This window comes from Myotis davidii, unplaced genomic scaffold (genome assembly GCF_000327345.1).
Source record: "Myotis davidii unplaced genomic scaffold, ASM32734v1 scaffold68, whole genome shotgun sequence".
Classification (NCBI taxonomy): domain Eukaryota; kingdom Metazoa; phylum Chordata; class Mammalia; order Chiroptera; family Vespertilionidae; genus Myotis; species Myotis davidii.
In genome coordinates, this window is record NW_006300376.1 from 2,707,868 (window position 1) to 2,721,261 (window position 13,394).

Below are 13,394 nucleotides of genomic sequence, written 5' to 3' on the forward strand. Positions count from 1 at the left end.
TAGTCTGCATATTTGGTCAAGAGGCAATACCATTAAACTTGGCCTTTCCACTGACCCATGCTAAGACTAGCATGCCAGAGATTTTAGATGCTCATTTTTCTGACTTTGCTGCTAAAGTTGAAATGATAGATATTAAACTACAAAAGTTGTAGAGTTCCCCTTTGCCGGAGATTGGTGAGATCACACACATAGATGATAATATTATAATTTCTTGATGTTAAATATGGAATAATTGTGATGTACTCTCCGCTTTCCACTGAATTTATAAGTTATTTTAGTGTTCACACTGAAAACAGGAGTCAAAATTCTGTTTGGAAAGGACTCTGAGAGGTTAATCAAGGGTTGATATCTTCTCACTACAAACACATAGAAATGTAAGATTTAATAGATTACAATTCAAAAGAGCTCAAAAGAAAGAAACAAAAAACAACAACCCTGACATACAAAATAAAGAAAGAACTCAAACTAAAAACAGTAGGTGTATAAACTGGCACCTTGGCATCTTAGTGGAGATAGCAGAAAATGAGCTCTAATATCTAGAGACTGTTTCTTTATTTTTTTAAATATATTTTATTAATATTTTACAGAGAGGAAGGGAGAGGGATAGAGAGGTATAAACATCGATGAGGGAGAAACATCGATCAGCCGCCTCCTGCACACCTCCTACTGGGGATGTGCCCGCAACCAGGGTACATGCCCTTGACCGGAATCGAACCTGGGACCTTTCAGTCCACAGGCCAATGCTCTAACCACTGAGCAAAACCGGTTAGGGCAGGACTGTTTCTTTAATGACCCTGAGGAGACAAGAAACATAGCCCTGGGATCATGCAAGATCTATTGTTCCACTCATCCATGCATTTATTTAAGGCAGAGAACTGGAAATAAGATCCTGTCATAAAGTTGGATTCATGGATGGCATACCTCCTCCAAAAATGGAAGCAGAAACAGTCCGCAATGGCCCAGGAAGAGACAAGGAAGCTTGCCATGCGCTCAAGGCTCAGGATGGAGAAAGTCTGCCATGAAAAGTAGGATGCCAAAGCCTGTGATCCATGCAGATGTGGGGTCTGAACTTACTGTATCTGTGTAATGCAGTCATCCCAAGCTGAAGAATTAGAATAAAAACTAGTCTGGAGTAGATGAGACTCCTGGAAGGAGGGCAAAAGCAAACCCATCACTTAAAGAAAATAATTTTATATCTTTAAGAATTTATAATCATGGGGCCAAGAAGAAATCATAATTGAAATTATAAAACATTTAAACAATGAAAAATACTATATAACAAATTAAAGGTATACAGCTAAAACTATACTTAGAAGATAATGTATAACTTTAAAATCTACATATATAAAAGGCTAAGTGACCGTCCAACCATCCGACCTCCAACCAGCTGGTACATATAATGCCACTGACCACCAGGGGGCAGACACTCAACGCAGGAGCTGCCAAGCTGCGGTGACTCTGGTGATGCACCCTGGAACCAGAGAGGAGGGAGCCTGATTCCTCGCAGGGCTGCACAATTCCACCTTCAGCCATAGCTTATGTTGCTGCTGGGGCACTGTCGACCCCGAATCTGGTTTACTGCACACTTGCATTTGCGTTCCACACCCTATATGACAGCAACTTTGCAGAGTGCCCTCACACATTCCAGGACCCCTATCTAACTATATATATAAAAGGCTAAGTGACCAGCCAAAGGTCTGACAATTTTACTAATTTTCTTTCATCTCTGACACTACTATTATAGAGAAAGGGTGAATAGCGATATTAAAAAATTTCTTCTAATTAATTTCCTCTCAATGTGCATGAATCTATGCACCGGGTCACTAGTCTACATATAAAGAAATGAAAGACCAAAAATTAATATACAAAGAATTCATTCTATAAGCTAGAAAAAGTATAGAATAAACTTAAATGAGAAACAAATTACTATAAAGATAATATCAGAAATTAATTAAATAGAAAACAAAGAAATAATTGAGGAAAAATAATTGAGGAAAAAAAGGAAGGTAAAAATATTAGGAATAAAGACAGGAATCTAACTACAGAAACATAAATGGTTTTTTTAAAATCATGAAAGTGTTATGCCAATACATTTGAGAATATATAAATTATGAAAATTGACTCAAGATAAAATAGACACATTGATTAAAGTTCTACTAAGTTAAGGAAGTTGAAACAGTATTCCCAAAATACTCAAAAACTACTAGGTCCTCATATTTTTACAATAAGTAATCTTTACTAAAATTTTAGGTAAGCTTCATCTTATAATCCCTCTTATATAAACTGTTCCAGAGAATAGAGAAAAAAGAAAATCTTACCAATTAATTTTATAAGGTTCATGTATTGTAGATATACAAAACAGACATGGGTTATAAAGTAAAGGAAAACTGTGAGCCAAACTCAATGATAGGCATAGCCATAACAATGCTAAATAAAATATTAGCAAAATAAATTGATCAACGTATAAAAAATACAACATATCTTGCCAAGAAGAATTTTCCCCAGAAATTCCAGCCTGGTTTAACATTAAACAATTAATGTTACTGTTAATAAAGCATAGGAGAGTTATAGATTAAAGTTTAAAAACAACAACAATATGGTTTTCTCAATATACGCAGGAAAATCTCTTTTTAAGAAAATTATTTTTATTGATTTCAGAGAGGAAGGGAGAGGAAGACATAGAAACATCAATGCTGAGACAGAATTATTGATCAGCTGCCTACTGTATGCCCCCTACTGGGGACCTAGTCCGCAACCCAGGCATGCGCCCTGACCGGGAATGGAAAGGTGAACTCCTGATTCATAGGTCAGTGCTCAACCATCGGAGCCACACCAGCCAGGCAGGAAAACCTCTTGATAAAATTCATTAATCATTCATGTCACAATCCTCTAGCAAACTAAATAAAGATAAAGAAATTATTGTTGGGAGAGGCAGTCTGCTATGGGTTCCAAACATCCTTATACATCCTTTCTGAATATGTCCAACCTCAAGGCCTTAACTAGCCTGTCCTTGAGCTGTTTCTGAAGCTAGTCACATTGTCAATCATGTGTCAGCTAGTCACATAGGTCAAGCAATCATAACATGACTACAGTACAACTACTTGCTCTTCAGGAGAAACTGGCTTATTCATTGTTTGATATAAAGGGTGCTGACCCCTTAGCCTGGGGTTCCCCAGCTGCGGCACACTGAGCCATCACATGACACCATGAGACTGGGGGTCAGGAGAACTAGTGTTGCCATGCTGAAGATCAGGCTGTTGGCAGTGCTGTGAATAATACCCTATCTTGCTCTGATCCATTGAGTCTCATTATCTACTTTCAGCATCTGGCAAGACAACTTGCTTGCTTGTGTCTCTTTTGGAGTCTTGTTACTTTTTGTAATTCTCAACGAGATTGGAGTTCTTCCCTGAAAAAAACAAAGAGTATCTACAAAAAGCATACAGCAAGCATTATTCAATAATGAAATGTTAGAAACAGTCTCTTTAAGGCCAAGAATAAGACAAAGATGCCTTCTATGGCCATATCTATTCATCACTGAACTGCAGTTTCTAGCCAGGGCAAAAGATAAGAAAAAGAAATGTAATATAAAGATTAAAATGAAAGAAACAAACTTGTCATTATCCATAGATTAAATGATTAGCTAAGAAAATCCAAGGCAATCTACAAATTATCAGAAATAATAAGAAGGTTTATCAAGGTAGTTACATTTAAGATCAATGTATAAAAATCAGTAATGTTCTTGTATCCCAAAAACTATAATTAGAGAATGTAAAAAAGTTTTTATCCTATTCATAACAACAACAAACAAAGATAGCTAGCTATTGTTTAAAAGTTGGTCAAGGCCTTCAAATATAAAATTATAATCTTTCCTAAAGGACATGAATAAAGACCCAAATAAGCAAAGAGATGTAATTATGTATGAGAATAATTCACATCATAAAGATGTCAGTTTTCCTCTCAATTATTCTATAAATCCACTGCTTTCCTAATAACGATGCCATTATATCATTTCAACAAATGTACCAAGCTAATTGTAAATTTTTTTAGACCTGATCCTAATTTTCTTTTTGATCCTAAATTTTAATGGATGAGCAAAAGACCAAAAATAGCCAAAGCAATTTTGAGGAAGAATAAAAAGAATTCAAATGGAGAGATTACTATGTGTTATGAAATTAAAAAATGTAAATGTATATATTAAACAAGGAATTATTAAAGTTAAACAATAACAACAAAAATACCACAAGCTAAGGGGAGCTATTTACAATACATAGAACTAGCAAAGAATTAGTATACAACATAGAAAAAAGCTCAATAAGGAAACTCTGTACAAAAATGAGCAAAAAAAGTACATAATTCACAGAAGAGGAAATTTAAACAACCAATACACATTAAAAAATATATCAATAGGAAAAAGTAGATTAAACTACATTAAAACTATAAATGAAGAATATGCTATTAAAACATGAGTACTGCCCTGTGGTGTGGCTCAGTGGTTGAGCATCGACCTATGAACCAGGAGGTCCTGGTTCAATTCCTGGTTAGGGCACATGCCCTGGTTGCAGGCTTGATCCCCAGTCAGGGGAGGGGGGGAGGGAGGGTGCAGGAGGCAGAAGATTAATGATTATCTCTCATCATTGATGTTTCTATCTCTCCCTCTCCCTTACTCTCTGAAATCAATAAAAAATATATATTTTTAAAAAACACATGAGAACTATATTCTTCAAAACAAAGAAAGTTCTGAGGACTGATTCAAATTAAAGCAGACTGAACACTTGAGACATCAAATGCTATACATGATGTGGGCATAGAAGAAAATTGCTGTAAAGGACATCATTAGTCAATGGACAAAATTATGGGGGTATTGTATGTTATATCAATTTTCCTTAAGTTGATCATAGTACTGGGATAATATAAGAGATATTCTTATTCTTAGGAAATATACATTAAAATAATTAGGTGTGAGGGGGCATAATACACGGAGCTTAATTTAAAGTGATCTAGAAAAATATGTATATACGGAGAGAATGATAAAGCAAATGAGGCAAAATGTTAACAACTGGTAAATCTGAGTAAAGGGTATATGAGAGTTCTTTGTACTACTTTTCCAACTTTTCTGAAAGTTTGAAAATATTTCTAAATAAGATCACAACTGCTTCTGCACTTTTCCTTTGAAGTCTAGTATTTTCAGAAAGAAAAAAAAAACACTTTAAAATGTGGCATTTAAAGAACTATTGCTATAACTTCCCTAAAGTATTGTACTACCAATTAAGGGATATTCTTTTTTTTTATCCTCTTCTTTAAAGATGAAGCCTGTCAAGTTTTCTTAAAATATATTTTTATTGATTTCAGAGAGGAAGAGAGAGAGAGAGAAACATCAATGATGAGAGAGAATCATTGATCGGCTGCCTCCTGCATGCCCCACGCTGGAGATGGGGCTCACAACCCGGGCATGTGCCCTGACTGGGAATCGAACCATGACCTCCTAGTTCATAGGTCAATGCTCAACCACTGAGCCACGTCAGCTGGGCTACCTGTCAAGTTTTTTAAACAATGTTTGTTTTTAATTTACCATCCAAAAGCAGAAATTACATGGTTCATTGAACTTGAATTCAGTATTATGAAACAAAGTTAACTTACTTGTTTAGGAGCTGCTTTGCTTTTAAAAACAAGCTTATATTTTGGAAAGAAGTTAAAATCACTTTATTTCTTTTTTTTTCTTTTTTTTTTTTTTTTGCTGGATAGGGTGCTTAGCATGCTAGGAATGAAAATCAAGGTGTCTTGATGTCCAGTTTGCCTATAAGTTAGCCTCTAAAACAATCCCTTGCTAACAAACTTTAAGACAATTTTACAAGAACGTTAGAGAAGCTTGGATGTTTGAGAGAAAAAATGTTTACCAATACATTCTCAATTATCTGTGACAAATGGAAATGGACATGACACAGAATATTTAGTAAACACTTCACGGGTGACAAGCAGCCATGAAAGTAAGACACTGTTTAATATGTGGAGGGTAGAAAAGAAGGAACCTTCAGAAAACATGAGAGGAAAGAGGATAAATGATCTAGAGGCATTTATTAACAAGCTGTGTTCAAAGATGCCAAAGAAATATGGTGTCAGAAGAGCTGAATCAACTATTGGCCAGATAATCTTCTATTCCATTTCTAATAAAAGCTTGCCTTTTAGACAAAAGCACCACGGCTCTGCTGTGCTCCCTCTCAGAACTCTGAGGAACTGGGCCAACATCTACAATTTAGAAACCATAAGCATATTCTAGAACTGAAACAATGCATGTGAATCTATACAAGATTCTAGTATATTTTCCTGTTTTGAATCTCAGAGTGTGTGGCCTGCATGAAATTGAAGTGCATGGATGAGAGGTGAGAGACTATGCCAGGCAGTTCTAAAACCTAGTATTGGCCAGATAATCATCTATCCAATTTCTGATAAAAGTGCTACAGATTGGTAGCCAAATATTCTAAAGGAAGGAAAAGACATAAAGAAAGAAGAAAAGGAGGCACAGAGCAAGGACGTATTACACAGTCTTATGAGTCCACAAACAGAATAATCAACAAAGAACAATAAATCTTCAGAGCTGAGAGCAGCGGTAGCAGTCAAAATATTGAGCACAGGTAAGCAGTGACACATCTAATCCCTGCTGCTTGACTCAGACACTGGAGGTCCCCCTGCAGTGCCAGGTCAGGGCGGTCTAGGCAGCTAGGGTGCAGAAGGAACACCCAGAAGTCTTTGGACAGCATCTGTTTGCTCACCGGTGTGTTAGTGTTATAATATTTTAACATCAGTGAGGCTACACAGGTGCATACAGGTGAGTGCTACTTGCCTTGATTAAAAAGGCTTTACACAGCGCTTCAGCCATTCTCTCTGCACTCTCCACGGGGCAGGGTGTCACCAGGCCTTGCCTTTTAGACAAAGGCACCACAGCTCTATTGTGTTTCCTCTCAGAACTCTAAGGAGCTGGGCCAACGGCTACAATTTACTAGTAGAAACCATAAGCATATTCTAGAATTAAAACAGTATGTATGAATAAACAAGATTCTACCATAGTAGATATTTTCCTGTTTTGAATCTAAAAATTGTAGCTGTTGTTTGATACTGTAATGATTGGATTTTTAAGTTCAATTGAATTTTTTATAATTGATTTTAGAGAAAGAGGAAGGGAAAGAAAGAAAAAAAATTGGTGAGAGAGAAACATCGATCAGTTGCCTCCAGTTGCCTTCCAACTGGGAATCAAACCCGAAACCTGACCAGGAATGGAACCTTGACCCTTCTGTGCAGGGAACAATGCTCCAACCGAGTCACACTAGCCAGGGTGAATTTTTAAATCTAACCGTTATAGTATTAAACAGCACTATAGAGACACAGAACCTAGAGAGAGAACCTAGCGAGAGAACCTGGCTGAAGAACCTAGAGACAGAACCTGGCTACAGAACCTGGATAGAACATGGCAAGAGAACCTGACTAGAACCTGGTGACTGAACCTGGCAAAAGAACCTGGACAGAACCTGGCTGGAGAACCTAGTGAGGGAACATGGACACAGAACTTGGCTGGAGATCCTGACCAGAACTTGGCTGGAGATCCTGGCTAGGCTGCTGATCAACTGAACGCTGTCTCCGTGTCATTCTTCCTTCGCTGACTCTGTCCACACCTTTGGGGACCCCTGGACCTGCTGGGGCTGGACCCCAGCAGGGACTCTTCCTGCTCTACGTCTCAGGGCGTCAACCACCAGAAACTCTTAGCTACTGAGATTTCTGTCTGTGTTGTACTTTTGGCTTTCTATCTTTTGGGGACTTTAGTTTGCTCTTCCCTGCTTTATGAATATAGGGACAAAGATTAAGTGGGAAGTAGGAATTACAGGCATGGAGAAGTAAGCAATGCAGGCTGGGTTGGGACTCCATCGTTTGGGCAACAAGATTAATGTTTCCCTGATAATGGGCAGTTCTTGAATGAGAATGGACCGCATCCCAAGGTTGACTCCCAGGTAAAAAAGAAAAACAAAAACAAAAACAAACAAAACCCCCAGCACTATAGAAGTGTTACCAGTAAACATAACCAATTTAGTCAATGATAAAGAAATAGGGGAAAGCCCAGCTGGAGTGTCTCAGTTGATTGAGCGTCGTCATGTGTACCGAAAGGTTGCCAGTTCAATTTCTGGTCAAGGCATGTACCAGGGTTGTGTGTTCAGTCCCTGGTTGGGGCATGTGCAAAAGGCAACCGATTGATGTTTCTCTCTCACATTGATGTTTCTCTCTCTCCCTCTCCTTTCCTCTCTCTCCAATCAATAAAAATATATTTTAAAAAGAAATGGGGGAGGGGGCTGTCCACTAGAATTCAGCATGTCAAGGAATGATGGTTGCAATACTCATTTTGCATAAATACTATAGAAGCCTCAGCTAGTCAGAGTTTCCAGGGCTAGAATTATTCTGCACAACTGTGTTTTGTTTTGTTTTTAAAAGGTTTGTGTGGTTTCTTTGTTTAGCTCTGTAAGTATTAAGATATTTCACAATGTAAATATTTCAAAAGAAAATCTTTCCCAAGAGTTCTGTAAAAATTTCTCACCTTCTCAAAAAGGATAACTTAAACTTTCCTCAATAATTCAGGATAATCTTTATCAATGTGAGAGACAATAATTCTCTTCAGTCAATATAATGAACAACAATAAAATTGTAGAAACAAAAACATGGTGCCAATAGAGTTTGAACATCCATGAAACCCTTCCTATATAACACTACCAAGAAAATCTTTTTACTTCTCTTATGTAGAAATACCTAAGAATTGATATAATAAGAATCCCAAGAGTGATGATGCAGATTGTTACACAATTATTCCAATCACTCCGTGCACAACGTAAATATGTATGTGTTAATCATACTCCTTTAGTATAACTGGAAAGACATGAAGATACCATTCAAATGATGCCTTTATGCTGAAAGGCAGAGAGACATTCAAAACAAAGCAAAACAAACTTCACTTAATTTCTTTCTCTTTCAAATAAGCAAAAATTATAATGGGTCTTGGCAAGGCTGTCCTTTGCACACTGGTGACTTATTTGTGGAAGTTCTCTCACTGTCACAATCCCTTTACCTTCATCTTTCTATTTTCTTTTTTTAAAATATTTTTATTGATTTCAGAGAGGAAGGGATAGGGAGAAAGAGATAGAAACATCAATGATGAGAGAGAATCATTGGCTGCCTCCTGCATGCCCCACACTGGGGATCGAGCCTGCAACCCCAGCATGTGCCCTGACCAAGAATTAAACCGTGACCTCCCTGGTTCATAGGTCAACGCTCAACCACTGAGTCACACTGATCTGGCTCGCCTCTCTGTATTTATATGAAAATGTTCCTTTCCTTTAGAGTCCTAAGCATTTTGCAATTCTAATGATAATTAATCTCATTGTTTGTGAAATTCTGATAACTCCACATGTTATTTAAATCCCTACAACTTCATATTGCCATTTTATTAATTGTACATCCATTGCTAGATTGCATTGTACTGGCCCACTGCAGAATTGCCTTAACTAAATTATACTCCAAGTCATTATTAGGGGTCATCAGACACATCCTCAAGAAAACTGTTGTTTAGACTATTTTAAGAAATTGTGAATAACATTGTTCCTGAGCTCCCAGAATTCTCTTTGTAAGGATGCCCCAGAGACAACGCTGATCTTAATAGAAAGAAGTGCTGTAATTTTCCTGGTGGTCTGTTTCTCTTAAGGATGGAGCTGTGTAACTTAGAACGCTTCTCATTTTACTGAGAGTTAGAAAACTTAACACTAAATCTGAGACTGCGTTATAGGAGCGGCTAGCCCATCATGATCAGCAGAGTTAGCCTTACAGTGGGGCCTTGACTTACAAGTTTAGAGTTTAATTCGTTCTGAGACCGAGCTCGTTAAGGAGGTTGTTAAGGAGGTCGTTAACTCAAATTACTCTATCAACTCAGTGCAAAAAATCAGCTGAGAGACAGCTGGTATCTCAAAAAACTCCTTAGTCGGGACACTCGTAAAGTCAAGGCCCCACTGTATTGTAAGTGAACTTGGGTTCCACCTTCATTTTTTCTTTGCTGTTTTACTATATGTATGAACTATGCCTCTGTGTCACATTTTATGTCCCCTGTTGAGCCCCCTGAAATACTTACTGGGTTAAGATACAGTCATGAGAATAAGAAGCAAAGGGAAAGAAGAAGAAAAAAGCAGAGCTATTGTCTCCAAATTCTGTTTTTATTTTAATTAATGTCAAAATCAACCCTATTTCAAAATCTACCCTGCCTCAACTCTCTCCTCCAAAGGGCAGGAGAGGGCCCGAGTGCCTGTGAGAGTCTCCTGGAGAGCCAGTGGGTCACACAGGAATCTCTGCAGCCTTATTTTGGGTCAGAGCTTAAACTCGTGTTATTTCCCATCCTAAACAAAAGGGGCACTAACCACCCACCATCAGCAGTAAGTGCCCTGCAAGCTGTCTCCTCCTAGAGGTGATGTGCTAAGCTCCTTTCTTGCTCTCACCTGGTGGGTGCATTGCACATCTTCAGCAAGACTTGCCCTGTTAGAAATGCAGTCTATGAATAAGGAAGCATTTTTGTCCCCTGTGCAAGGCTGAATGATCACATACAGGGATGAGAACCACAATTATGGCTTCACCAACTCCATGTACTAATCACAAAAACTCACCAACCCACACAGTCATCAACTACCTAGCTCTAAGCAGTGGATGGAGCACATAGGAGATGGAATATGAAAAACTAGAGGAGGAAGTCATCTGAGAGGCAAACTTGCCAAATATGAATAATAGATGTGGAAATAAAGAAGTGATCAGAGGAAAAATATGTGTGACAGACCATATAATACATTCATCTCAGAGCCTGGTTAGCAATCCATTCATTCCAGAAATTTTCATGTGTTGTGTTTTGTGATTTTTTTTAAGGATATAAAACCCAGCCTTTTAAAACTATTCTTATTATTCTAGTCTGCATAAATTTCATTTACATATTGACATATATAAAAGGATCAAGACTTTGCACGCCTGCTGTATTAGGTTCTCTAGTAAATTATTACTTATCACTACTTATGCAAAGAATAAGTTTGGGATATGGGTTCAAATATTTATGAAAATTATAAACAATGTAAAAAAGACTTTTAAACTCGAAAGACCTGGGTTTGGCCCAGCTCTGCTTTCAGGCAGCGGGGTGCCCTTGGTAAATACTCTTGAGATTTCTGTATTCTACTCTCCATTGGGCTAGGTCTCTGGTTTTCAACTTTTAATGACTTTAATAAGAGGTTGGCTAAAAGGCAGACTCCTCAGCCTTACTCCAAACCTACCAAATTTGAATCTCTGGAGGTTGGGATGGGAATCTGCTCTTTTCTCCAGGTGATTTTGATTTGGATGTTTAAGCAATACATTTTGGAGAACACTTTACTAAAAGGCCTCTTCACATACTTTTTAAAAATCCATAAAATTCTGATTCCATGATTAGGTCAAGTTGAATTTTCAACATCCTTTCCCAAAAAACTACCTAATCCCTCTTGATTTCTTATTTGCCTTTCATGGACATGGAGACATAAGCAAATGATTGCAGGGATTTTTATTAGCCCTATCTAGATATCAAATAGTTAAGCAGATTACTTAATAGCAATATAGTCACGACGACTTAATTATAATTTTCTTTTGCAATGTGGCTAACTCAAGGACAATGATTCACCAGGTCATACAACTTTTTTTTTTTTAGTATACTTTAATAGATAGTTTTATTTTACAGAGAGGAAGGGAGGAGAGAGAGAGAAACATCTATGATGAGAGAGAAACATCATCAATCGGCTGCCTACAGCACATCCCCTCCTTGGGATCGAGTCTGCAACCTGGGCATGTGCCCCTGACCAGGAATCAAACAGTGACCTGTTGGTTCATAAGTAGATGCTCAATCACTGAACCATACCAGCCAGGCAATAACAACTTTTTTTATAATAACAAGTACATAGATTATCAAAGATCTTTTGTTAGCTTCTGCATACCACTAATACATAAACTATTTCTAAACAACTGAATTTTTAATTCTGGCCTAAATAGTAAAGTCTAAATTATTATAAAATATGAAACATAAAGTTATATTTCTAACACATATTTTTTCCACAGTATAAATAGCAATACACAGAAAGATTGATTTTTAAAAGACAAATATATCTAGAAAGCAATAAAGTTTTCACAACACTTTGGGTGATGCTGAAGGAACAAAAATGTAATGCTCATGCCAAACATCCTATTTCAAATTCTATTTCAAATCCCAGATGTTTCAAAACCAGTCAAGGATGCTGCTGACAGCTGGTTTGACTCTCCACCGAAATTGATAGAAAATTCTGCATCTCCTAACATGTTTTATAGCACATCAGAGAATTTGCTTTCTCTATCAAAAGAAGAGTTTCTACAAAATAAAATCCTATTCCTCACGGAGTGTCACCCTTTGCATCACAGTGGCCTCATGGATGCTACTCCCTTTAAAGTACTATGTTCTAGGCGTGGCCCTCAAGTACGCCCTGCAGCTTGGACAATATTGACTGCACATGTACTGTCAGCATGCCTTTGTGAATGTCCATGGTCTACCTCCCAGATCTAAGGCTAATAAGCACTCAGGAGCCTGCTCCTCCCTGGCTGCTACATGTCACTGAGTTTAGAGACAAACAGGAAATTGCTACAGCCAAGGAGGACTTCAGCTGGTGCCCCACAGTGCAGTAATTTAGGGGCACTGCTCAGGCTGGGCCGCTGTAATCAGATTATGACAGGCACTGTAACCACCCATAACTCTCAGCCTGGGGCCAGTGGACTTCCCACCACCTGGGGACTTTCTGGCCAATAGGATTCCACACCACCACAGGGAGGAAGTGCCAGAGAAACAGTGCCTGCAGGAGTAGCCTTCAACCAGTGACTGGCAGAACTTGCAGTTCTAAAGCCCCAACATCTCTCACCCAGGGATGCCATAGCTCTGACTTATCCACTGACATTCGGAATTTCCCAGGGGATTAACCTCCATTTACCAACAGTGGAAATGAGCACGATAAGATAATTCCCCCTTTATGGGCTGGCCTCCCTTTCCTGCTCACCTCGTCACCCCCACGTGTATTTCCTGAATTCCACCTGTATTTGAATGCTTGTCAAGGAGACTGATTCTGGGAGAACCCGCCTAAGACACCATCCCCTAGGGAACCTCCCTTCAGTAACACTATCTTTCACCAGATATGATTTTTATCACTTAGAATTGGCTGGCATACAAATGTTGGGGATAGCATTTGTCTTAGTTTGTTAATGTTTTTCAGTCTCCTCAATAGCAAGTTGGAATCTCTAGACAAATAGAATATAAAATCTGGAAAGAAAGCAATAAAACTCACTTTATCCTT